The sequence below is a fragment of the Gracilinanus agilis genome, chromosome 4, assembly GCF_016433145.1.
Source record: "Gracilinanus agilis isolate LMUSP501 chromosome 4, AgileGrace, whole genome shotgun sequence".
Classification (NCBI taxonomy): domain Eukaryota; kingdom Metazoa; phylum Chordata; class Mammalia; order Didelphimorphia; family Didelphidae; genus Gracilinanus; species Gracilinanus agilis.
The window spans coordinates 86,537,170-86,563,767 of NC_058133.1; the positions used below are offsets into that span (position 1 = coordinate 86,537,170).

At 34.0% G+C, this 26,598-nt stretch overlaps 1 pseudogene; it reads right to left on the reverse strand.

Annotated features, from left to right (window-relative positions):
- Positions 1-25,544: 25,544 nt before the first annotated feature.
- LOC123247307 lies at positions 25,545-26,351 on the reverse strand (annotated as a pseudogene).
- Positions 26,352-26,598: the final 247 nt, after the last annotated feature.

Below are 26,598 nucleotides of genomic sequence, written 5' to 3' on the forward strand. Positions count from 1 at the left end.
TTTATGCATGATGCTCGGCCAAAGATCACAAGACCCTAAGATTAGTAATGCTTTTGTAATTTCTCTAGTGTGAATTGTCTAAAACCCCTGCAAGTGTTCAAGACCCCCTGTTAGTCAACATTGCATGTAGATTATACATGCTGATTGTGAGGGTAAAAGGAACTACTTGTGTCAATGGCATTGGATATAAGACTTATTTATGTCAACAGCATGGGCCAAGTAACTCTCACCATAGTATGTGTATTTCATCACTTAAAAATGTATTAACATTTACAAAAAACAACATATTGTTTGCAGCACAAAAAATGGACGTCAATCCATTTGGGAATTGTTAAATAAACCATCTAAAATATGTATCAAAATTAATCAAGGGAAATTTTATACAGACAGAATCTATCATAATCTACCATATGGAAATAAAATATAATGCAAATAATGTAAATGTATTCATCCTTTGTTCATAACTGACTCAACAGCTTATGATAATCAATAAAGAAAGTTTTTAACTTGATGTGAATATAATACAAATCAATATCTAAATGATCAAACTTGATTGACTTTATATGAATATAAATATATTGACAAATCCCTTATATAATCATATATACTGAATAATACTGATTGGAAATAAACTAGGCATAAATCATAAAAAATTATGGGTTGTACATCAATAAATCAATGAATAAATCAATTAAATTTTTTCTCAATGGGAATTTCTAAAAAAATAATAATTTGTTCCTTCCCAAGATTTACCTCCTCATGCCTATAAACTAACAGACACTGCAGTGTAAGCACTTCACTTATTTTATTTAAATTTTCCAGCATCTTTATTTTTTACTGAAACATAAAATGGTTATAGATAACCCAGAAATTTATATATTGGTATTAAAAGAGACTGACCTAAATTTTAATGACAGGAAATTCCATAAGTAGAGATTCAACTGCTTCAAATGTGCTCCTAATTCTTTACTGTATGTAATCTCCATAAAAGAGCCAAGGAAGGGGCTATTTGTCAGTCAATAAGCATTTACTAAACACATGCTATGAGCTAGGCCCTGTGTTAAATTCTGGGAATGAAAAAAAAAGAGTCAAAACAGAGTCCCAACCTTCAAGCTGATTACAATCTAATGGGAGAGACAACAGGAAAACAAATATGTACAAACAAGATATATTCAGAATAAATAGAAAATCATTAAATCACATCAAACAAAGAAGAGGTTGAATTTATAGAAGACAGAATTTTTGATGGTAAAGAATCATAGATATAAAAGAGGAGAGAGAATATCCAGGCAAGAGAAACAAGAAGAAAAATGCCTGGAGCCCAGATATAAAGTATCTTGCCTATGGAATGGCAAAGAAGCCAGGGCCACTGGACCAAAGAATACATGTCAGTTTGTAAGTTATAAAGACTGAAAAGGCAGAAGGAAGACAGTTTATTAATGGTTTTGAAGGCTAAGCAGTTTTTTATGTATTTTCTTGAATCTGAGTGGTTGCTTAAATTTATTGAGCAGCGAGAGGAATATTTTGGGTGTGTCCTTTAGGAAATTCAGTTTAGTGAATGAATGTAGAATGTAGAATGTAGCAGAACTTAAAGGAAACATGAAGTAATGAAGAGGTGAGGGCTTATATCAAAGTGGTAAGAGTTCCAGAGGAGAAAAAGAAGCACATTCAAGTGATGCTGCAAATTATTCTTGGTAACAGATTTTAGACGAAGAGTTCAGAGACAATGAAGACTTTTGGGGAACACCTAGACTGTGAGCTTGAGGGATTTGGAGAATGATGTTGCCCTGGATAGTAATAGTAACAAACGTTTCCCAAACAGATATTCTAATGAAGGAATCTAAGAATATTATGCCCTCCTGTTCCTCTTTGCAAGATGAACTGGAACCCCCATCCCCTTTTCCTTATAGGACATCATGTCCTCTTGTTCCTGCTCACAAAATAATCATGAGCTTCTCATCCTAATCCTGTATTGTTGTAAACTGTTAAAATCTGTGCTCATAGCCATGTCAGTGAGTTAGTTTCTCCTCCCAGGAGTTACTGAAACCTGTATGCATGCTTAATTTTTCTCTCTCAATAAATACCTCTTATTTTAATGATTTTAAGATTGAAATTTTTTTTCAAAAGTATTTTCAAGTTCACATGATTTAACAAAGGAGAAAGTGCCACTGTTTTCCCCAAAGAAAACTGAAGATCTGCCTGAAGATTAGGACAGCCTCAAATGGAAAGCCATGTGGACCTGAGGGTCATTATATTTGTGTAAAGGCTAAATATTGAGCTAATGTTTATAAAGGAGTATAGCTCCATATAGAAAAGTGGTACTGGGGATGGCAGCACATCATTACCAACCACTCCTCATCCCAACCCTAAAATATGGAAGTTCTAGGAAGAATTCAATTCTGTTTTCTAGAATTTAGTTGTTATAAGGAGAAAGGACTGATTATTCCACACCAACTGAAGTGTTATAGTAAATTCTAGCCTCAGATTATTTCCCTCTTTGCTACTTGTCTTTGAACAGATATCAAAGTAAATCCAGGAAAACTTACATTTTTTTACCTTTTACTAAGCAAATACATTTCTGGTGAATGAGATTTGATGATTAACCATCTTCATGAAAATTTTTGTAATGTTTAGATTCACTTGAAGGGTAAAGTTCAGGTCAAGCCTTGTTTTATGTTAACTGATTCATTCATTTGTAATCATGCTGTCTGCCACATTCCAATTACTTCAGTTTGTAAAAAAATTTATAGAAACCTATTCTAAATCTCATCACATATAACTCATGATTGACAGAAGCTCATTGACTCTCAATAAAGCATCCATTTATTTAATTAAATAATGTTGTTTTCTCTCTGTATTGAGTTCATGGTCTTTGTGGAAATGTCCACTTTGTCTTCTTTATCCAGTTAAAGATATTTTTTAATTTTTAGTCTTTGAATACCTTTTACATTAATTATGTATTTATTGCTTCTGTGATTCTTTTACTTGAAGAGGAAGAATTCCATGTTGATCAAAATTTACTATCAGACTCAGGGAAAGTAGAAGGGCAAAGTATTACAGGTATAATAAATTATCTTAGTGCTAATATCAGCATCTCCTCCATCATCTTCATCCCTTACTTGTCTAATAGTATTTTAAAGTCTGCAAAGTGTTTATTCACAGAACAATATATTATTTGATTCTAAAAACAGTCATATAAAACAAGCCAGGCATTAGCCCTTCTTGAAAGATATAAAAACTAAGGTTCAAATAGGTCAGGAAGTGATTTCAGACGTCCTATAAATTTTAAGTTTCAAGATTTGAACATAGAACATTATAAGTCCAATAATCTTTATAAACTTTCCACTATATCTTCTTCTTCTCTTTCCATACACATCATTTAATATTTGAAAAGAATTTTGTAGACTTGCACAGTTCCTATTCTACTCCTCTTATCTATTTAAAAAACAATTGTTGAAATTCTTAGATTTCATATATTATTTAATGGAAAAATAATTGATTTTTACTTTGGTTTGCTGACTGGAACTCCTTCTGAACAGAAAGGTGTTGCCTTACCATGTGTAAAGAGTAAATTACTTGAAATATGATATGCTTCTACTGCTAACATATCTACTGCTACCATATCTTTTCAATTCTTTGTGGACCATTTGTCATATATACTTTCCAGTCCAAAAATTACTCTTTCAACTGAAAAACCAATAAAAAATTGATGACTTCCCTCTTTCCTTTGAAATGAAATATGATTATCTAATCATGAAGAAGAAACAATCCTTCTCCTTCTTTGACTCTTATTTTTAACGTAATTTAAAAATCTTCCTAGTATTATTTGCCATTTATTTGTAGGCCCAGTTCATCTGAAAGTTTACATATGAAGAAGCAGAGACTCAGTACTAAAGTTTTCTTGCTCTATCTAAAAATGATTATATTAATATTTTTGTTTAATGCCATTTGTCTTATTTTTGCCTACATTTGTATTTTTAAAGTAGTTTGGTTGTTGAGTTCTCTAAGTTTCAATGAACAGTTCATTTTTATCCACCTATTGGACTTATTATGCCATCTGAATTTTGTTCTTCGAAGAATCACTTTTTATTTCCAGCCTTCTGTTGAAGTATAAGCCATGGATTCTTTTGCAATTTGCTTAAATCTACTATTGAAGTTCACATTTGCACTGTTCCCCACTCCTTATCTATCATAAATCTAGTTTAAAATTATTACTCCCCATTAGGAATAAATTATTTCTAATTTAGTTACAAGTTTCTCTTTATTTAATAGTGACATAAAAATAGTGTAAGAAATTGAGTGGTTAAGGAAACAAAAAGTCAACTGTGAGAAATGAGTGAACTATATGACTCTAACTTGTGACTCAATTCTAGAGCTAGCTCAGTTCTCTTTCTATTAAATTATCAGCCTACTCAAAATTCCTTCTTGTGAAAAAAGTTTATTTAACTGTGGTAACAAGAGGGGAAATCTTATTACATTATTTCAACCTAGCCCTGAGTGGCTGGAAAAATAGACCATGCATAGCTTTTTGGGCCCCCTTAAAAAAGGATCTATGTTTTGGTGACCAGAAACATAGACCTTAAAATTGATGTAAGGAGTTTTCTCACAATTGTTCATCTCAAACAACTTATATGACTGATCAGAAAACTAGCTCTGTTCTGATTCTGATTTTTTGGGGGAGTTGCATCATTTGGCTGTGATCCACTTAGACAAAGGCTTTAGTGTACTCAGTGAGGCACAATTAGATGTTGTTGTTGTTGTTGTCATTTTTCCTGTAATTTACTTGTTTATTCCATAGTCCAGAATATGTTGATAATTTGGTCTGAAATTCCTCTGCCTCTTAGAAAACCAGTCTGATGTTCTGGTAATTCTCAGTTGTCATATTGCTGAAGAATAGTTTCATCTTAAGTATAATTTTTTGGTATGAGAAATTAATGCACTCTTCTGGTAATATAAACATTCTTTGGCATTCCTCTTCTTTACAACTAGAATGTGATATTTTTTCTTTTTCAATTCAGTGATAAAAACTATAGTTTTCCAAATTTGCTAATATATGGGAAACAACACTTGAACAGCATCATCTTTAAGGCAGGGGCCGGCAACGTATGGCTTTTGAGCCATATCTGGCTCTTTTGAGGGCCAGATATGGCTCTTTCTGCAGGAGCCATAAAGTCAACCGTGGCACAGTAACTAAGAGTTTACATATGACATCGTGTGTTACGTGATATGTCACGTGATCCTTTCAGTACCACGACTATCTTCTAAGATAGAAGGCTTCCTCATTGATATTGCTGCACAAGATGAATCCTGGTCTTTAGTTCGGTTTGGTAGGTGTGCTGTGTGTTCCTCCTTCTGCCCTCCTTTTACTCTTTCCACACCTTTTTCTGACATCTTGGGGGTTCTGTATAGTGATTGATCACTTTTGTCTACATTCTCTACCCCTCTGCCTCTGATTTACATGGCTTTATCTCAGTGCATTCATGGGGTCTGCACTCCCTATTTGTGGGATTGTTATTGGTTTTAACTTTTCTACCTGCTCTTAAAGGGGAATTATAGTCAGATTACATCTTTACATATGCTTCATTAGTGAGAAGCATTTCTCCCCAGTAGTTGTTTCATTTGATACAGAATGATTGAGTAGGCGGCACTGATAAACACCTGTACCAGGAAATGTGTGTGATGTGTCCTGGCCAGTTTTCCATGAAAAGGTACCCTCCTCTCCTACTACTTACTAATGCCTGCACACAAGTCATGTTATTTTCTGTAATCTCCTGATCTCCTACTTAATTTATGTGGCCAAATGGCTTAACCAGTAGACTGGCAGCTTTTTTCTTCTCCTGTTGCCTGACTTGAGAGAGGGAGAAAAAAAAGTATTCTTCCCTGAATTTTTCTCTCTTTATTTCAGCAATTTTCTTAGTGTAAAGGAGTTTTATATGTATGTGTGCAGTTATATCAGTACTATAGTGCCCCATTAAGTCTTGATTTTTGATTAATAATCAAAATAATTTTGATTAATAATCAGCAAAACCATGCAGCACCAGAAGTCACATTAATGTATTTTATTCTTCATTGGTTAGCACATAATAATGTTAGTAAAAATAGTTCAGAGACTTATTGTACTTTAAAAGTGTTGTTCTTACATAAAATACACATATTTAATTGTATTCAGTTTTAAACATATTGTACGGCTCTCATGAAATTACATTTTAAAAAATGTAGCATTTATGGCTCTCATGGCCAAAAAAGTTGCAGACCCCTGTTTTAGGGATTTAATTAACCCAGATGGAACTTCATCACTTCCCTAAAAGCAAAGCTTCCTAAGGCCTACTTGCCTTTATTCTCTGGTATATCTGGCTCTAGATCAATAATGACACCATCTTGGTTACAGTGGTTGTTATGATCTTTCTAATATAGTTCTTCTGTATATTCTTTTCACTTTTTTTAAACCCTTAATTTCCATCTTAGACTCAATACTGTGTATTAGTTCCAAGGCAGAAACTTGGTAAGGGATAGACAATGATATTTAAGTGTCTTGCCCAGGTCACACAAAAGCACATGTTTAAGGTCTTATTTGAAGACAGGACCTCCCATATATAGGACTGGCTTTTAATCCACTGAGAGACCTAGCTGCACTCTTCCTACCCCTTCTTAAGCTATCCTACTTCTATTAAATTTCACCATTTTTTTCTTTCATCATGCACATTTTTGCATGAAATGTTCCTTTTGTAACAAATTTTCTTAAAGAGATACCTCGACTCTTGCATTCTATTGCTTTTTTTATTCTATTTCTTTGCATTGCTTATTTAGGAAATTCTTCATATTTTCCCTTTCTCTTCTTTGGAATTCTGCATTTAGTTGGATTTATGTTTCACTTTCTCCTTTCCCTTTTGCTTTCCTTCTTTTATCCATTTATAAAGCCTCATCCAATAGCCATTTTTCTATCTTGCTCTTCTGTTTCTTTGGGATGTTTTCTATTGATGTCTCCTTTATCTCTGCCTATAGTTATGTAAGGAATCTATGAGATCTAATCTCTTAAATCTTTTTATCACTTTTACTTCATATTTATAATGGTTGTTATTTAGGTCATACTTATATAATCTGATGATTTTCCCTACTTTATTTAAGAATGAGTGTTACCATATAAAGCTCATGGTCTGAGTCATATTCAGACCCAGATCTTGTGTTGACTGACTGTATAGAGCTTTTCCACCTTTGACTGAAAAGTATATAATTAACCTGATTTCTGTATTGGCAATCTGTTGATGTCCATTTATAGAATCACCTTTTGGTTTGCCAAAAGGAGTATTTGGGGGAAGATGGGAGCTTACAGGGAGAAAATCCTAAAACCTCCACACCCTTACACACCAAGATAGAAAACAATGTGCTTTGAGAAGAAAGAGGAACAAATCTAACAATGGGACAGAGCAGGAGGAACCCTACTGCAAGACAGCTCAAGAGGTATGCCAAGATAAAGGCTTCAATTCTTGAACTGTTGGGTCTGAGGGTATACAAGGGGAATCCCAGGATGCTTCCCACACCTGCTGTGCAGTGTCTCCAGTGGCTCAGGAAATCTCAGGGAGGGTGGGCACACTGGTCCAGAGAGAGGGCCTTGCTGACACCCGACTCAGGAGTTAAACACAGGCACTGGAGAGGTGACTAGAGGAGAAAACCAGAGAAACACAGCAAAAACGCCCAGAAGAAGGTGGCTTAGAGACAGCCAAACCTCAGACTGCAGACCACTTGGCTTCCTCACACTGAGATAGAGAACAAAGGGCTTTATGAAGAAAGAAAACCATATCAAACACAAGGACAGAGGTCCAGGGGGACGCTACTGCTGGACAGGTCAGCTCAGCAAAAAGGCCCCTTCCTGTCCCCCCCAACTTTTTAATTTTTTTCTCCTCTCCAGGTCTCAGCCTCAGGGCAGATTAAGAAGTATAGACTAATCCAATCAATACAGGCTAAATACCAACAACTGGAAAGACAAGAAGTCTTCAGAGGGCAGAGAAAGTAACTACAAACCTCCATTGCCAGCTGGAGGGAAGATCTTTCATCAAATATCATTAAATACATCTCCTCAAACTAGCAGAACAGAAAAGGAAAAATATGAGTAAACAACAGAAAAAGAGAAAAGAAATGACAATTGACAGCTTCTTTCAAGGAAGTGAAAAGAGAGCAAATGAAATAGAAATAGAAGAAGAGGAAGAAGCCCCACCGTATTGAACACAAGCTTTGGAAGATCTCAAAATTCGATTAACTCAATAAGTTCAGGAATTCAAAAAGCAATTAAGAGAGGCAAGAGAGGCTGAAGACAATTTGAAAAAGGAAATACATGAACAAAAACAAGAAAATAAAGTCTTAAAAGCCAGAAATAACCAGCTTGAAAATGAAGCAAAGAAGGCAAAAGATGATCTACAAAGAAAATCAGACCAGAAGGAGAAGGATGACCAAAAATCCAGGGATGAAATTCAGTCTTTAAAAAATAGAACTCAACAACTAGAAGCAAATGACTTCGCAAGGCAGGAAGAATATATAAGACAAAATAAAAAAAATGAGAAATTTGAGGAGAATATGAAACACCTCACTGACTCAACCAAAGATCTGGAGAACAGAGCTAGAACAGACAATTTAAAAATTATTGGTTTACCAAAACATCATGATCAAATAAAAAGTTTAGACATCATCCTACAAGAAATTATCAAACAACTGCCCTGACATTCTCAAACAAGTGGGAAAAGTGGAAATTGAAAGAATCCACAGATCACTTCCTACATTTAATCCACAACTGACAACTTCCAGAAATATTATAGTTAAATTCAAAAACTACCAGACCAAGGAAAAAATATTACAAGCTACTAAAAAGAAATCATTCAGATATCAGGGAACCACAGTTAGGATAACACAGGATCTGGATGCATCTACATTGAAGGACTGGAAGGCATGGAGCACAATATTCTGGAAAGCAAGAGAACTGAGTCTACAACCAAAAATCATCTGTCCAGCAAAACTGACTATATTATTGAAGGGTAAGAAGTATGGTCATTCAATAAAATTAAGGACTTCTAAGCATTCATCAAGAAAAAATCAGTTTTAAACAGAGAGTTTGCTACCCAAACCCAGAACTCAAGAGAACCACCATAAGGTAATTAAGGGAATGGTGGGGGGAGAGGAAAAATCTTTTCTTTAAAGGACCCAATAAGTTCAATCAATTTTTATCACAAGAAGAAAAGAAGATATTGGCAAATATTAAAAATTATTATTACCAATAGGATAACTAGAAGAAGTTTACACAGAGGGAAGAGGGATAAACTGTTTAGGATGAAATGTCAAGCTATATATATATATGTGTGTGTGTGTGTGTGTGTATATATACATATACATATATATGTATATATGTATGTATGTATTTATGTATGTATGTATAAATACAAAAAAACTAGAGGGGGTAAAGAAGGTGATATTAAGAAAAATGAGAAAACAAACAAAATGGAGTAAATTTATATTCCATAAAGAAGCGTGTGGGTCCAACAGTAAAGAATAACAATACACTGTAAGGGTAAAGAGGTTGGAGAGAGGAAATATTTAATACTTAATGCTTTGAAATCAACTTAAAGAGGGAAGAACAATCAGACCCACTGGGGCACAGAATTGATTCGTGCCTTATAGAGAGGTAGAAGGGTAACAAAAGCACTGGTGAAGAAGGAAGCAACATTATAAAGGGAGCAGGCTGGGGGAGTGGGGTAGCTTAAAAAAATTCAAAAGAAGAATGAGAGGGGAATAAGAAGGGAGAGGGGAGAAAGGGAAGTACAATAAGGGAGGAGATTAGGAGAATTGATTAAAAACAAAACACTGGTATAGAAGGAAATAGTGAAAGAAGAAAGGATAGGAAAGGAGAGAGAATCAAAATATCTGGGAATACACAGTTGATAATTATAACTCTGAATGTGAATGGGATGAACTCACCCATAAAATGGAAGCAAATAGCAGAGTGGATTAGAAACCAAAATCCTACTATATTTTTTTACAAGAAACACACATGAGACAGACAGACAGACATAGAGTAAAAATGAAAGGATGGAACAAAATCCATTGGGCTTTTAATGAGAAAAAGAAGGTAGGGGTTACCATCATGGACTCTGACAGGGACAAAGAAAAAATAGATATGTTTAAAAGAGATAGGGAAGGCAACTACATCCTAATAAAAGGCAGTATAAACAATGGTGAAATATCAGTACTCAATATGTATGCACCAAATGGTATAGCTTCCAAATTTCTAAAGGAGAAGCTAGTAGAGCTCAAGGATGAAATAGACAGCAACACCATAATAGTAGGTGACTTCAAACTTCCCCTATCAGATCTTGATAAATCAAACCAAAAAATAAATAAGAAAGAGATAAGAGAGATGAATGAAACCCAAGAAAAATTAGAGTTAATAGATATTTAGAGAAAAATAAATAGGGACAAAAAGGAACACACCTTCTTTTCAGTAGCCTATGGAACATTCAAAAAGGTAGACCATGTAAAAGGGCATAGAAACATAGCAAACAAATGAAAAAAGGCAGAAATAATAAATGCAACCTTATATGATCATAATGCAATAAAAATAGTTATTAATAAGAATATATGGAGAGGCAAACCAAAAACTAATTGGAAATTAAATAATTTATAATTCTCCAAAAGAATTTAGTAAAAGAACAACTCATAGAAACAATAATTTCATTTAAGACAACAACAATGATGAGACTTCTTACCCAAACATATGGGATGCAGCCAAAGCAGTTCTAAGGGGAAAATTTATATCACTGAGTGCATGTATTAACAAATTAGGGAGCACAGAGATTAATGAATTGGGCATGGAACATAAAAAACTAGAAAATGAACAAATTAAAAGTCCTCAGGTAAAAAGTAAATTAGAAATACTCAGAATCAAAGGAGAAATTAATAAAATCAAAAGTAAAAGAACTATTGAGCTAATAAATAAAACTAGAAGCTGATATTTAAAAAAAAACAGATAAAATGGACAAAATACTGCTCAATCTAATTAGAAAGAGGAAAGAAGAAAATCACATTAACAGCATCAAACATGAAAAGGTATACCTCACCTTTAATAAAGATGAAATTTAAGGCAATCATTAAAAACTATTTTGCCCAATTATGTGGCAATAAATAAAGCAATCTAGGTGATATGGATGAATATTTACAAAAACATAAATTGCCTAGATTAACAGAAGAATAAATAGAATACTTAAATAATCCAATATCAGAAAAATAAATTGAATAAGCCATATAAGAATTCCTTAAGAAAAAATCGCTTGGGTCTGATGGATTCACAAGTGAATTCTATCAAGCATTCAAAGAACAACTAATACCAATACTATACAAATTATTTGATATGATAAGCAAAGAAAGAGTCCTACCAAATTCCTTTTATGACACAAATATGGTACTGATTCCAAAGCCAGGTAGATCAAAAACAGAGAAAGAAAACTATAGACCAATCTCCCTAATGAACATAGATGCAAAAATCTTAAATAGAATACTAGCAAAGAGACTCCAGCAAGTAATTAAGAAGATTATCCAGCATGGTCAGGTGGGATTTATACCAGGAATGCAAGGATGGTTCAACATTAGAAAAACCATCCAAATAAGTGACTATATCAACAGTCTAACAAACAAAAATCTCATGATTATCTCAATAGATGCTGAAAAAGCCTTTGACAAAATACAACATCCATTCCTATTGAAATACTAGAAAGTATAGGAATAGAAGGACCTTTCCTAAAAATAATAAACAGTATATATCTAAAACCATCAACAAGCATTATATGCAATGGGGATAAATTAGAATCCTTTTCAAGAAGATCAGGTTTGAAACAAGGATGCCCATTGTCAACTCTATTATTTAACATTGTACTAGAAACACTAGCAGTAGCTATTAGAAAAGAAAAAGAAATGGATGGTTTTAAAATGGGCAATAAGGAGAGTAAGCTATCACTCTTTGCAGAAGATGTGATGGTCTACTTAAAAAATCCTAGAGAATCAACTAAGAAGCTTGTAGATATAATCTACAACTTTAGCAATGTTGCAAGATACAAAATAAATGCACATAAATCATCAGCAGCTGAAAGTCAGAAGCAAGGATCAGTTGAATAGACTTGGGGTAAGTGATGTCAGCAAGACAGTGTCTGATAAACCCAAAGAGCCCAACTTTTGGGACAAAAAATCCACTATTTGACAAAAACTGCTGGAAAAAAATTGAAAAACAGCATGGGAGAGATTAGGTTTAGATCTACATATTGTACCCTACACCAAGACAAATTCAGAATGGTTGAATGACTTAATATAAAGAAGGAAACTGTAAGTAAATAAAGTGAACTCAGAATAACATACTTGTCAGATCTTTGGGAAAGGAAAGATTTCAAAACCAAGCAAGAGTTAGAAAAAATTTAAAAATGTAAATAAATAATTTTGATTATATTAAACTACAAAGCTTTTGTACAAACCAAAACAATGCAGCCAAAATCAAAAGGGAAAGAACAAATTAGGTAAAAATCTTTATAACAAAAAAGTCTGACAGAGGTCTAATTACTCAAATATACAAGCAGTTAAATCAATTGTATAAAAAATCAAGTCATTCCCCAATTGATAAATGGGCAAGGGACATGAATAGGCAATTTTCAGATAAAGAAATCAAAACTATCAATAAGCACATGAGATAGTGTTCTAAATCTCCAATAATTAGAGAAATGCAAATCAAAACAACTCTGAGGTATTACCTCACACCTAGAAGATTGGCTAAAATGACAGAAGGGGAGAGTAATGAATTGTGGAGGGGATGTGGCAAAATTGGGACATTAATGCATTGCTGGTGGAGTTTTGAACTGATCCAACCATTCTGGATGGCAATTTGTAATTATGCCCAAAGAGCTCTAAAAGACTGCTTGCCCTTTGATCCAGCCATACCATTGTTGGGTTTGTAACCCAAAGAGATCAGAGACAAAAAGACTTGTACAAAAATATTTATAGTTGTGCTTTTTGTGATAGCAAATAACTGGAAAATGAGGGTATACCCATCAATTGGGAAATGGCTGAGCAAATTGTGGTTTATGCTGGTGGTGGAATACTATTGAGCTCAAGGGAATAATAAACTGGAGGAATTCCATGTGAACTGAAAGACCTCCAGAAATTGATGCAGAGTGAAAGGAGAAGAGCCAAAAGATCTTTGTACACAGAGGTAAAATTGAATGTAATGGATGTCTGCATTAGCAGCAATGCAGTGACTCAGGACAATTCTGAGGGATTTATGGAAAAGAATGCTACCCACATTCAAAGGAAGAACTACAGGAGAGGAAACATAGAAGAAAAACAACTGCTTGAACACATGGGTTGAGGAGGACATGATTGGGGATGTAGACTCGAAACAACCACACTAATGCAACTATCAATAATATGGTAATAGGTCTTGATAGATGACACATGTTAAATCCAGTGGAAATGTGCATCAGCTATGGGGGAGGGAGGGTGAAGCAGGGTGTGTGAAGGGGAAAGTAAGAACATGAATTATGTAACCATGGAAAATCTTTCTAAAAATTACAAAAATTTAAAAATAAATAAATAAATAAAAAGAAAGGGTATTTGCCATGACCAGCTAATTGCCTTAACAAAATTTAAATAGTCTTTTCTCACTTCATTTGGTACTTCAAGTTCACATTTGCCAAGCCCCTTCTGGATTACTGCTTTATAGTGTCAAAGGGGCTTACATAGTTCAATTAGTCATTGAGCTATGCTGTGAAAGATTACTCAAGATGTAAAATTTTTAGTGGATGTTTCTGACAAACAGTGATCTACTGGAAGAGAAAATGACAAAACACTCCAGTATCTTTGCAAAGAAAAATATATGAACGGTATTAGAATAATAAAATACAATTCTGATAGATGAACCCTTCAGGCTGTTAGGTGTCCAATATGCCATTGAGGAAGAGCTGAGGACAACTAAAAGTAAGTCCATTATTAATGAAGAGATTCAGTCAAAGATGAAAAGAAGCTTAGTTGCAAATATCTGTGGTGATGAAATCAAGAAGCAATGCTATACAGATCAGCATGTATAGGAACCTGGACATGTAAATTCTATCAACCCAGGTTAGTTGAATGTAGTCACATATGAAAAGATTCAACCTCAACATTTTGGATATTAATGGGATAGGAATAGGTAAATTTAATTCAACTGATCATTACATATACTACTATGGGCAAGAATTCCTTAGAAGAAATGAAGTAGCCCTCATAGTCAATAAAAGGATGTGAAATTAATATAAAGCATTAGAATAGGGCTTTTTGAGATCATGTTTATACAAAGTAAGACAAACATCAGTAAGTATAGAATCATCTATATAAAACAGAAAAAATAAATTCCAACTTTTGAAAGAGATTTATTGTGGAAAGGTAATTCAAATATTTTTTCCTATAGCTAAGTCAAAACTTGGGGCCTCCATCAATGTCCATATAAATTAGATTAAAATTAAGTGTAAATTTTTTCTGCCTACCTCTTGATTTAGAACCATGTATATTTTAATAATCTAAAAGCTTTTCCTTCTCTGATTTCAGGTGTAGTAATGTATTTGACTATTTTTTCTATTCATAATCATTGAAACTCACAAATAATAAATATTTCAGAAGTCATTTAATCCCACTTCTGACTCACTCAAAAAATCAGACCTCTGACATATAGTTTGAATAAGTAATACTTAGATTTCTGGGCCTTTTGGCAAACTAAAATTTCTTTTGTGTAGAAGTATCATTTCACTTTTTCAGTTTAAATTAGGATAAGATTTAGTATCAATGGTGTTTTGAAAGCTATTTGTTCTATATTTGTTTTAGTTTATTTACTTGTAGTACTGCATGTGGGGATGGAAGCAAAGTACAAAATTTATTTCTATGTGTTAAAGTGAAAGAATAAAGCTTTACAGGAATGTAGAAAAAGCAATTCAAGGTTTGTTAAAATGTAATTTTATTGGTATTACCCATTCTCCATAATAGCTAGAAATAAATATCAATTAGAAAGATTGTGGATGTGTGAAACTAAGATAAGGTTTCAGCTACAGCTTCATGCTATAATGCAGAGGAAAGTTTCCATCCAAGAATTTTATCCCTATTCCATGTGAGATCATATATGCAAAGTTCTTTGTAAACCTCAAAGTAGTATAGACATTTATTATTAGCCATTGTAATTTCTGTTTACTCTCAAGAATCTCATTTTATTGTTTGTAAACTTCCCTCTAGAGTAGTCTGTTTCATTTAAGCCTCTTTCCATTTCCATGAAATCATGAAATTCTATATAATCTTAGAAAATACTAAATCCTTGGACATCCTGGTCAACCTCTAGTTGATCCTACTCTCACATCCAGAAACACATTAGAGAGAAGCAGAGAATCATCAGCCCTATCTCTTGTTCATCACTACCACTTTAAAAACCTATTCTTTCTGACATCATTTAGCAATATATCTTTTATGGTTCACTATATCCCTATTTATCAACTTGTCAAGATCCTAGTAACTTTTTTCTATCAACCTGCAGATTACTCTAAATCCATTCTCAAAGAATTTGATTCACACTCTTCCTATCAAGCATATATCCTGATGTGTTATTTGTGGATGTAAATATGTATTCTGATGTGTCCTCTAAAACTCAGGCTGCAAAATGATCAAAATCTTCAACTCCCTGGACCTTCATTTACACATCACTTCAGCCAAAAAAGGGGATGGTCATGCATTGGAGCTCTTTATTACCCAGAAGTTTTCTAACTTTCCAATCCCAATCTTTGAATTTCTTCTATCTGAATGTAATCTCATATCCTTCTTATGTCTGTCATGCCTCACCCACCAAAACTTATTTAAAGAAAATGTACCAAGATATTATTAGAATTTATGATTGTTTGTGGTACTATTTGGTATGTTATACCTTCCAGTATATCCAAATTATACAAGTCATGACTTAGGTGCACTGTTCCTAGGAAATACATATGTAGAGAAAATGATAATGTATAGAAAAATCTGGGAAAGAATAGTAAATCAGCTTTTGTTTATGTTTTTTATATTTGTTTTGATGATGAATAACAAAAAATTATTATTTATAGACAGAGTGCTCACATTAGAATTTTCAGCAATATAGCTTGCTTTTATCTTTCTTCTGACATTATTATCTCTTCTGCTTGAATAATTCCTGTATTGACATTTTTACATCATCACTGTCTCTTTCAAGTTAATAATCTGATCCAAATATATTCTCTGTCTATAGGTAAGTTAGTGAAGCTTTAAGTGCCCCAGGGCTTTTCTAAGACATTTGCAAGTCACAGGATGTGGGGGTTAGAAGGAATTTCCACATGAAGAAACCTCTTCAAAATAAAATAACATGCCTATATTGTCCCTTCCCATTAAAAAATTGTTATGCTATGTTTTCTTACCAAAGGTTTTCTTTAATACAGTTTGTGATCCTCTGATTTTTAATGAAAACAGTTTTCTTATGTCTGTACACACCTGCAGTTTGAATATGGTCATGAGACAAATCAGAGATTTGTATAAATCCTTTGAGAGATAATGATGAATTGTTCTGGCTGAATATCTAGGGAAGAGATTAAAGTATTTGTTTTAATCCCTAGGTCAAGATCTAAATTAAGGTTACCAAATTCCTACACAAGGATTAGAAGAAAACTCTTGGGGGGGGGTGACTTCCTAATTTTTCAGGAAAATTCAGAAATAAAGTTTTATTAGAAAAGGTATGGCTAAGGAGAAATGCTTCCTCATGGCACAGTTGCTCACCTCTGTATAATAGTTTTAGTGAGTTAATAAATGACAACAGTATTTCCTACTGGATACAACATGTGTATCCTAGATACACTGGATACATATGTGAGTCAGTGGTCCACAGAAAATGTTAATTCAATATTTATTGGTTCCTCTCTAGCTCACAAATGAAAAAGTTGGAACAAATCAAATCAATTTTAATTCAACAGATATATCTCAATGGATGCTCTTATATGCAACAGTATTATGCTATGAATGAGAGATAAAGAGAACAAATAACTGATTCTACTTCAAAAATTTGTGGTCTAATATAAAGTTCATGGTATCTGTAAATAATTATGATATGCCAAGCATACAAAGAAAAAGTATAGTCAAGGACTGGGGTGTCCAGTGAGAAGAAGCATCATAGAGCATATATCACTTGAGTTTGAGTCTTGAAGAAAGACAGAAGGTTCATAAATTAGGCAATATTAAATAAAGGGGGAGGAGAGTATGGGGAATTTTTTAAAGCACTGAGGTAATAGATAAAATTAGAATGAGAGACATAGAAAACATAAGGGATAGAAATATGAAAGGTATTGGTAAGAGGCATTGGAGCTATATAGATTATATAGAAACTTGAATGCCAGGAGAAGATGTCTATATTCTAATTATTAGGTAATATATTGTTAATAAAGGTCAGTATTGCGATAACATGAACACAAAAGTGCATTATAAAGATTCCATAGATCTAAAATTGAAGGATAAAATGAAGTAGATTATAAGTGATGAAAAGAAAAGTAATTAGAATGATATAACCATAGTCCCCCAAAAAGAAACTAGGACCTAAGTGTTATAAGGGGATTTTAGGATGTAATAAGGAAATATTGCAGGATGTAATATGGGACTGAAGCTAGGGGTAATAACTGGTTGGAATAGGGAATAAGGCAAGGGATCCAAGGCTGGAGGTAATCAAGGGAATAGGTTAGGTAGTAGGGAAATTAAGGCAATATGGTGGATGAGAAGGTACAATGACAAAGGTTAGTAGTTGAGGTGGTAGGAGAAATAAGGGAATGTCTGAGTTTAGGGAATATAACACTGAGGTACCAAGGGTTGCAAGGGATAGGATGAGTTAATCTAAGGCAGGCAACAGCAACAGGGAAACACAGACTGGATACTCAGGTTAGAGACAAAACACTGAAGGGAAATAGACTGAGCCCTTCAAGTAAAAGGACACTTTACAGAGCCAGGTTAGAGCCAGCCAAAAATAGCTTGAAACTGACTTGAGGCTTTTAGTCAGCACAGGAAGGGACTAGAAGGAAGTATTGAAGTTACACTTCCTTCAAAATGGATACCCTCAGCTTCCCTCAAACTCCAGAGAGTATGTTATTCCTCTCTCTCCTCCTCCCTCTCTTATTAATCAACTAATCAAGTAGCCAAAAGGTCTTGATTAAATACAAAAGGGGTTTATTGTCTTCTAGGATAGATTGGCAGAGTAGAGGAATACAAGGTAGCCCTAACAACTGCTTAGAGAAAGCTTCAGGTGGGGGAAGGGAAGCAGGAACATGAGACTGAGAAAGGACCTGCCTTAACTCAGCTCTCAGGTGGTTTTGTAATCAATGGGGTTAGGAAAGTTGGATAAAAAGATTCAATAGATAATTTGTTGCAAGGGTAAGCCCTATTTGACTATTTAAAATATCAAGTTTAAACTAACACTCTGAACTACCCTCCTTTCAAACCCTCACAGAAATTCAGGCAGGGAAGGTAGGTTAGGGAGATTCAAAGGAAATAACTAAGCTAACAAATTTCTAACAGAGAAGCTGAAAAATATAGGCCAGATTTCAATCTAAAGAAGGAGCTTAGATGGACCCTGGTTCTCTCCATGAGTTCCCAAGACCAACTGTCCTCTTTCCCAAGATTCTAAACTCCTTAACTGACAGAAGAATTCTGCAAATCAGTTATGCCTCCTCTCTTCACCGCACAAGTTAAGATAGTTGTAATTAAAATAGAAAAGAATTAATGGATACACACTATATTCCAGGTAGTTGCTTGACAGCATTCATCATCTAATCTATTCGTACATTATTGAAGTGAGAGACACTGAAGAGTCAAAGATAATTCCAAGTGGTGATAGACTATTGCAGTTCCATTAACCGAAGTAGAAATATTTAGATGAGGAGCAGGGTTTGTTTGTGTGTGTGTGGGGGGGGGGAGTGATGAGTTTACTTTAGCTATATTGATTATGATTTACTGATGGATAATGTAGGTGAAAATAATGGCAAGCAGTTGTATATAAGGAATCTTAAAGTAGAGGTCAGGATAGAGATAGAATTTGGGAGCATGCTTGGCATAGAAGTGATAATTGTGGCATAAAAGTAGATGTCAGTTAGTCAATAAACATTTAACAATCACATAATATGGACTTGTCACAGTGGTAAGTACCAGGGATACAGAAAGAGACAAAAAATAGTCCCAAGTTTTAAGAAGCTAACGATTTAGTAGAGAACCCAACAGGCAAATACATATGGACAAAGAAGTTATATAAAGGCTAAATAGGAAATAATCAAAAGAGAGAAACACTACCATTAAGAAGTGTTGGGAAAATTTTCCTATAGATGGAAATTTATTTGGGATTTGAAGAAAGTCAGGATAGGCACGATAAGCAGGATAGAAGTGAAGTCAGGATTGGCAGGATAGGCAGAGGTCAAGAGGGAGAGGGACAGTCCAGACATGGAGGACAGTAAAAGAAAATGCAGGAGATATAGTTTCTTGTTAGTGAGACAGCAAGGAAACCAGCTTCACTGCATGGAAATGTGCATGATGGTAAGTAAAGTGTAAGAATATTGGAAAGATTAGAGGGAATTAAGATACAAAGGGCTTTGAAAGATAAATGCAGAATTTTGAACTTAAGGAATCAATAGGAAGCCACTGGAATTTCTTGAGTAAGAGGAAACATGTCAAAACTCTGATTTAGGAAAATATTTTTTATTATTGAAATTGGAGAATGGATTAGAGAAGGGAGATATTTGAAGCTGCCAAACCCACCAGCAAGTTGCTTTAATAATCTAGGTGTGAAGCAAAGAATGGTTGTAGTATCAGAGTAGAGAAAGGGATATAAAAGAGAGAGATTATGAAGGTAAAATTTATAAGCATTGGCAACATATTGAGACATAGAGAATGAGAGATACTGAAGAATCAATGATGATATCTAGATTATGAGCCTAAAGGATTGGAAGAATTATGTGCTCACCAGTATTAGAGAGGTTAAGAGCTAAGGAATTTTGGTGGAAATAAGTTCAATTTTGAAAATATTAAGTTTTAAAATGGTTACAGGACATTCAATTTTAGATATCTAAAAGGCATTTAAGATGAAATATTGGAGGTAGCAGAGAGGGAAAAGGTAAGATAAATAAATTGGAGAATTAACAACAGTGATAATTTAATTCATAGGAAATGATGAGATCACTAAGTAAAACAGTATAGAGGGTGAAAAGAAGAAGAACACATAGATATGAGATTCCTGTCATTAAAGGAAATGACATGATGATTTATGAAAAAAATGGAGAAAAAGTAGTCAGGTAGTGAGAACTAGGAGAGAATGGCACTCTGATAAACTGGAGAAGAGAATATTAAGAATAAGAGATATGATCAGAAAGAGAAAACATACAGAATGGTAGAAGGTCAATATGGGAAGAAATTAAAGAATGAGAAGAGATCATTATGAAAGTGCTATACATTCGATGAAGGGTGGATAGAATATCAAGAATTCATAAAGGAAAAGTAACCTAACATTCTAAAATCAGAGGATAAAATAGCAATTTAAAGTGTCTAGAAATAATCTTCAAAAAGAAAACTTAAAATGAAAACTCCCAGCAATATTATAGCTAAATTCCAGAGCTCTCAGAACCAAAAGAAAATATTGTAAGGAGAAAAGAGAAATAATTAAGGTATCATCAACTAACTGACAAAAACATAAAATTTAGCGATTTCTACATTAAAAGCCTTGAGGGCCTGAAATATTATATTTTGGAGAAAAACTAGGATTACAATCAAGAATCAAGAATCATCTAACCTGCAAAATAGTTTATTGCTTCAAGGGGGAAATGATGTTCAATGAAATAGATAATTTTAAAGTATTTCTGATCAAAAGGCCAGAGCAGAAATGAAAATTTGATTCTCAAATGCAAGTCTCAAGAGAAGCATAAAAAGGTAATTAGAAAAGAGAAATCAGGAATGATTTAATAAGGATAAATAGTTTACATCCCTACATGGGAAGATGTTACTTTTAACTCCTATTTGCTTTATCCTTAGTAGAGAATTTTATAAAGAAAGAAGGTACATGTATGAATTAAATAACATGGGATGATAGCTAAAATATAAAGATATGTGTCATGTCTATTTCATTGATTTATCAGTGACATAGTTTTACACAGCTATTACCTTGTCTCATACCTGATAATCTCATGGTATTCATTCAACTTCCCAAATCACTTAAAGTTGATCTGGGTTCTACTGCTGAGAACTAAATTTGACTACTGTTTTTTTGTCACATAATATATTATGGGTGGAGCCAAGATGGCAGGGTAATCCTCAGCAGCTCTGTGCCACCATGAGAATCCTCCCCAACAAAGATTAAAATATTGCCACAAAATGAATACAGGAGTGAAAAAACCAACAAGGAAAGAGTGAAATAACTTTCAAGAAAAGAAAAACCCCAAAGTAGGCAACAAACATCTGGGTCACTGGGGTAAGAGGAGAGCAGACAAAGCAAGAAGCTATAGAAAGGAGAGAAGAGCAAGCCAAGAGCAAGCCACCCCCCCACCCCAACATGCCACATTAGTTGTCCAATGTTCAGGAACCTATGCCCAAACCAACATTGTAAAAGTGAAATTTGGGAAATGCCATCTAAAAGTGTATATATTTCTATGGACATGGGAAATGTATCAAAACTACATTTCCCGTGATCCAACATGGTCCAACTGGTTTCTGTTTCTGGGTTTTTGGGCTTGGGAAGGCCTACGTCTTGACCCAGGGAAGGGTTATAATCTCCTGGGTTAGGAGGGCTCTCTCTCTTGGCCAGCAGATTTGGGAGGAGACAGGAGACAGTAATGGCGAGGGCAGCGATTTTGAATGCTTACAAGCGCGTGGTCTAATAACTATCTATCAGCATGGCTTTAATTAAAATACTAATAATAATTATTATACCAGCTTTTATCATTTTTCATATTTATAACATCTAGATCCTGAGACCCTGGAGCAAATAAAGGTAAAAAACAAACCATACTCCTTAAAATTTCAAACCTGTGGAGGAATACAGATCCTAGCCCAGATTCCAATCTGGGCTTGGGACAAGAACTTAATTCAAACTTTGAGGTGGATGATAGTACTGAATACTAAGCACTAAATTCTGATGTTTTTGCTCAGGGTTGAGCTCCAAGACAGGACCTTCAAGGGTATGCATGTTTAGATGATGTAAACAGTGAGACCAAAAACTTGACACTCAACCTGAGGCTAGAATTTGATCACTTCCTGACCTAATCAAGATCTTGACCTAATCAGATCAGAGTAAGATCTAAGGCTTACACCTAAAACTGAGGCAAGTCTTTAATCAATTCGCATCACAAGGGTCAATTGAATCAGCAAGGGGAGGGAGCTCTCAGAGCTCTCAGCCCTCAGACCATCACATCATACCCCTATAGTTAGATAGGAAAAATGAGCAAATAATAAAAAAAAAACCTAACTCTAAAGGATTTCATAAAGACAAAGGAGAAAGGAATAGACACAGAAGGGAACAGTGAAATCCAAAGAAATACACCTAAAGTCCAAAAGAAAATATGAATTGGGCAGAGATTCTGCAAAAAATCAAAAAGTACCTCAAAAACCAAATAACAGAGGCAGAGGAAAAGTGAGAAAGAGAAGTGAAAGTGATGCAAGGAGAAATAAAAGTGTTGCAAGGAGAAAGGAAAGTAATACAAGAAGAAATCAACCAATTCAAAAAGGAGAACCACAAACTGACAGAGGAAAATTAGGCCTTAAAAATCAGAATTAACCATCTAGAAACTAATGATTTCATGAGAAATCAAAAAACAAGAAAGCAGAATGAAAAGAATGAAAAAATAGATGAAAACATGAAACATCTTATTTAAAAAAACAACTGAAATAGAAAATATATCTGGAAGAGACAATTTAAGAATTACTGGACTACCTGAAAGCCATGATCAAGAAAAAACCTTGGATTTCATAAGAAATTATCAAAGATAACTGTGCAGAAATCCTCAAACAAGAAAATAAAATTAAATTTAAAAGAATTCACATATCACCTCCAGAAACAAATCCTCAAATGAAAATTTCCAGGAATGTAATAGCTAAATTCAAAAGCCACCAAGCTAAGGACAAAATACTTCAAGCAGCCAGAAATATGCAATTCAAATACCATGGAGCTATAATCTGGATCACTCAGAACCTAGCAGCTTCTACATTAAAGCCCTGAAAGGCAAGGAATATGATATTCAGGAAGGTGAAAGATTCAGGTTTATAACCCAGAGTCACTTGTTGAGCAAAATAGTATTCTTTTTCTGGGGAAAAATGGACATTCAATAAGATAGAAGATTTCCAACTATTCCTGAGGAATAAGACAGACCTAAACAAAAAATTTGAAGGGCAAATATGAGACACGAGGGAAGGCCAAAAAGGTAAATAAGAAATAGAAATTTTAGGGGACTCATTAAAAGTTTCTTTTTAGTTATCTGTTCATTTTCCAGCCTTTTTTTCTTTCTTTTTTTTTGAAAAAATAATTTTAAAGTTTGGCTTTATATATGTGGTGAAAGGAAAACTATTACAAGCTTAGATGCTTTGTGCAGCTTCCTTCAGAGCTAGCTCTAGTGTTGTACCTGTTTTCATGTCTTCTGAGGTTGTATGAAATAAGAAGAATTATGTTTAATACTCTCCTGGCCTGTACTCTGATCTATGAGTAAACCCACGCACTCCTTTCCCCATTGGAACTCTGATCAGAATCGCCTGTTCCTTAGTGGCTATAAGCAGGTGTTTTCTAGTGCTCCTCCTTGCCTGACATCATGTTATTGAGATGTGCCTTGGTCCTGTTTGTGGGCAATGTGACAATAGTCTTGCACCAGAGCCAGAAAAGGAACCTCTGTAATCTCCTTTTGAGCCCACTCATACCTTACTATCTGAGAATGAGAGCTCTTGAAGCATTTTTTGTTGTTTCAGCTGTGTCCAAAGCCTGCTCCATCTCCACCTTGATACACTAGATCCCTCATTCTGGCCTTCTAAATTGGAGCTGAAAAATTATTTATCTGGCTTTTTGTGAATTGTGCTACTCATAGAATAACAGCAAGAATTCATTTTAAGCTGTTATATCACAATTTTTGTAAGGTAATTTGGTAGTGATTGGAGGAGGCCATGGACCTTCTTCACTCTCTTGGCTTTCCCACCAATGATGTTTACTTTCCTAAATATAATTCAACTCTATATATATTTGAAAAATAAGGATTTTACAAAGGAACTTGCTGTATTTTCCCCCTACTTTCTTTTTTCTCTTCTATTTTTGTCTTAATTTGTTTTATTTGTGCAAAAACTTCAAGGGAAATGAAAATTATGAATCTAACTTCTTGTGAGTCTGTTTATCAACTTGTTTAACATTAAACTCATCTATTATCCATAGATCTGACAGGTATAATTTTTCCATACTCCTCTAATTCACTTATGTTAATACACTTTATGACTAAATTGTTTATTCAATTTGAACTTATTACAGTATGAGGTGTGAGGAAGTTGCTCTATTTCTAGATTCTTCTAAACTTCTTTCTTTTTCTTCCAAATGGTGATTACTTATATCAAAAGCTTGGATCTTTTATCTAATATTAGATTATTATGGTCTTTTACTACTGAGTATTTTATACGCAAGATATTCCACTAATTAACTCCCATTATTTGTAAATCACTATCAGATAGTTTTGAAGATTAATATTTTGTAAAATTATTTGAAATCTGGTACTGGTAGGCTTCCTTCCTTTTTTTTAACTATGGTCCCATAAAGTATAATTTTTAATTTTTTTAATGTTGATATAAATTTTAATAATCATTTTGACATTGAGATCCATGTTCCTTCTCACTTCTCTTCCTTACCAATGATGTCAAGTAATATGACTATACCATGGTACAGTATCACATGTATCACAACATGTATATTTCCATGTTCATCATGTTTTAACAGAAGACATATCACTTTCACTAGAGAAAATTTCATGAAGGAAATAAAGTGAAAAATGGTTTGTTTCAATCTTTATTCAGATTCCATCATTTCCTCCTCAGGAACAGGATCATCTTTCTCATCATGAGTGCCTAAGCTCCCTTCCCTCTCAGTTTTTTTGATTGATTGACTTGAAAATCTTTTCCTTTTGTTTTTCTAGAAGAGTTTTGATTTAGTAGGTTATTTTTCCCTAACTCTATCAAAAAGTCTTTGTTTTGGTTGGTATGTCAATATATAAGTTAATTAACTTGTTTAGATTTGCCATTTATTAAAACTATAATGGCTTTTCCTATCTACAAATAATTAATATTTCTCTAATTGTCTATATATTCTTATTTGTATGAAAATATTGTAATTGTATTCATATAGTTCTTAAGTATATTTTGGCAGATAGAATCCCATTATTTTATTGTCTGCAGTTGTTTTTTTGGGGTTTTTTTTTTTTTTAAGATTGAGATTTTTTTTTAATTAACCACTTACTTGGAGTTAACAGCCAGTCTTAAATTAAGTGAAAAAGTTTAATTTTAAAGGGTGAAATAGAACTAGGAAAAGTAAAGGAGTTCACTGTATCCGTGGTTAGATTTCAGTTTGGGGATTCAGCAGGCATGTGTGGAAATTTTCTTTGAAGTATCTTCTCTTTCCCTTTTCTTTAAACTTTTCTTCTTGGCTTTACTACGTAAGTACTGTTAAGCCTAAGTCTGATAAACTGATCCACAAAAGGCATTGTATAGTACTTCTTTTTGTTGTAGCTTTTGTTGAGGTACCATGGTATAGGCCACTGCTTGTACTTGTACCAGATGATATGTCCAAAAATGTCTTTCCTCCAGTCACCTGGTCTTGGCTTTTCTTGACCTGTCTGAAGAAGTCTCAAAGCATCATCTCTTTCCTGAACAACTTTATCTAAAGCATCCATGGACTCTGTCACCAAAGCTTATGCAAATCTTCATTACTCTTGTACCTTAACTGTTCATGGGTCCCTGCAGCACCTGATTTGACTGTTTCTGCTCCCCAATTTTTTGGATCATCAAAAAATTCTTCAAGTCCTTTTCTTCACAAAGTAGTATGAATTGATTTATATTGATGGAGGGGTTTGATGTTAGTTCTAATTTTGTTTAACAAACTGAAAGTAAACTATGTTCCAAGCACTATGCTAGATCTTTAAAGATATAAATATAAAAGTGAGTCACCATCCTTAAGCGAACTTTCCTTGGCTGGTGGCGGGGGCCAGTGAGCCCGCTAAGCTTCTGGGCCCCTTCATGGTGGTGGTGAGGCCCCGACATACAGCTACCAGCCGCCCCGCCACCATAATCATTGAAATCCTGCAGTTGTTTTAATGGAATGTATCTTTCTGTTTCTAGTACACAGAAGTCTATCAATTTCTATGAGTGTATCATGCAACTTTGCTGAAGTTGTTGATTGTTTCCATTAGGATTTTAGGTGATTCTCTGGGGTTCTCCAAGTGTATCATCACATCAATTTCAAAAAGTGACAATATTGCTTTCTCGTTATGTATTTTTTATTCTTTCGGTTTCTTTTTTCTGTCATATCTATCT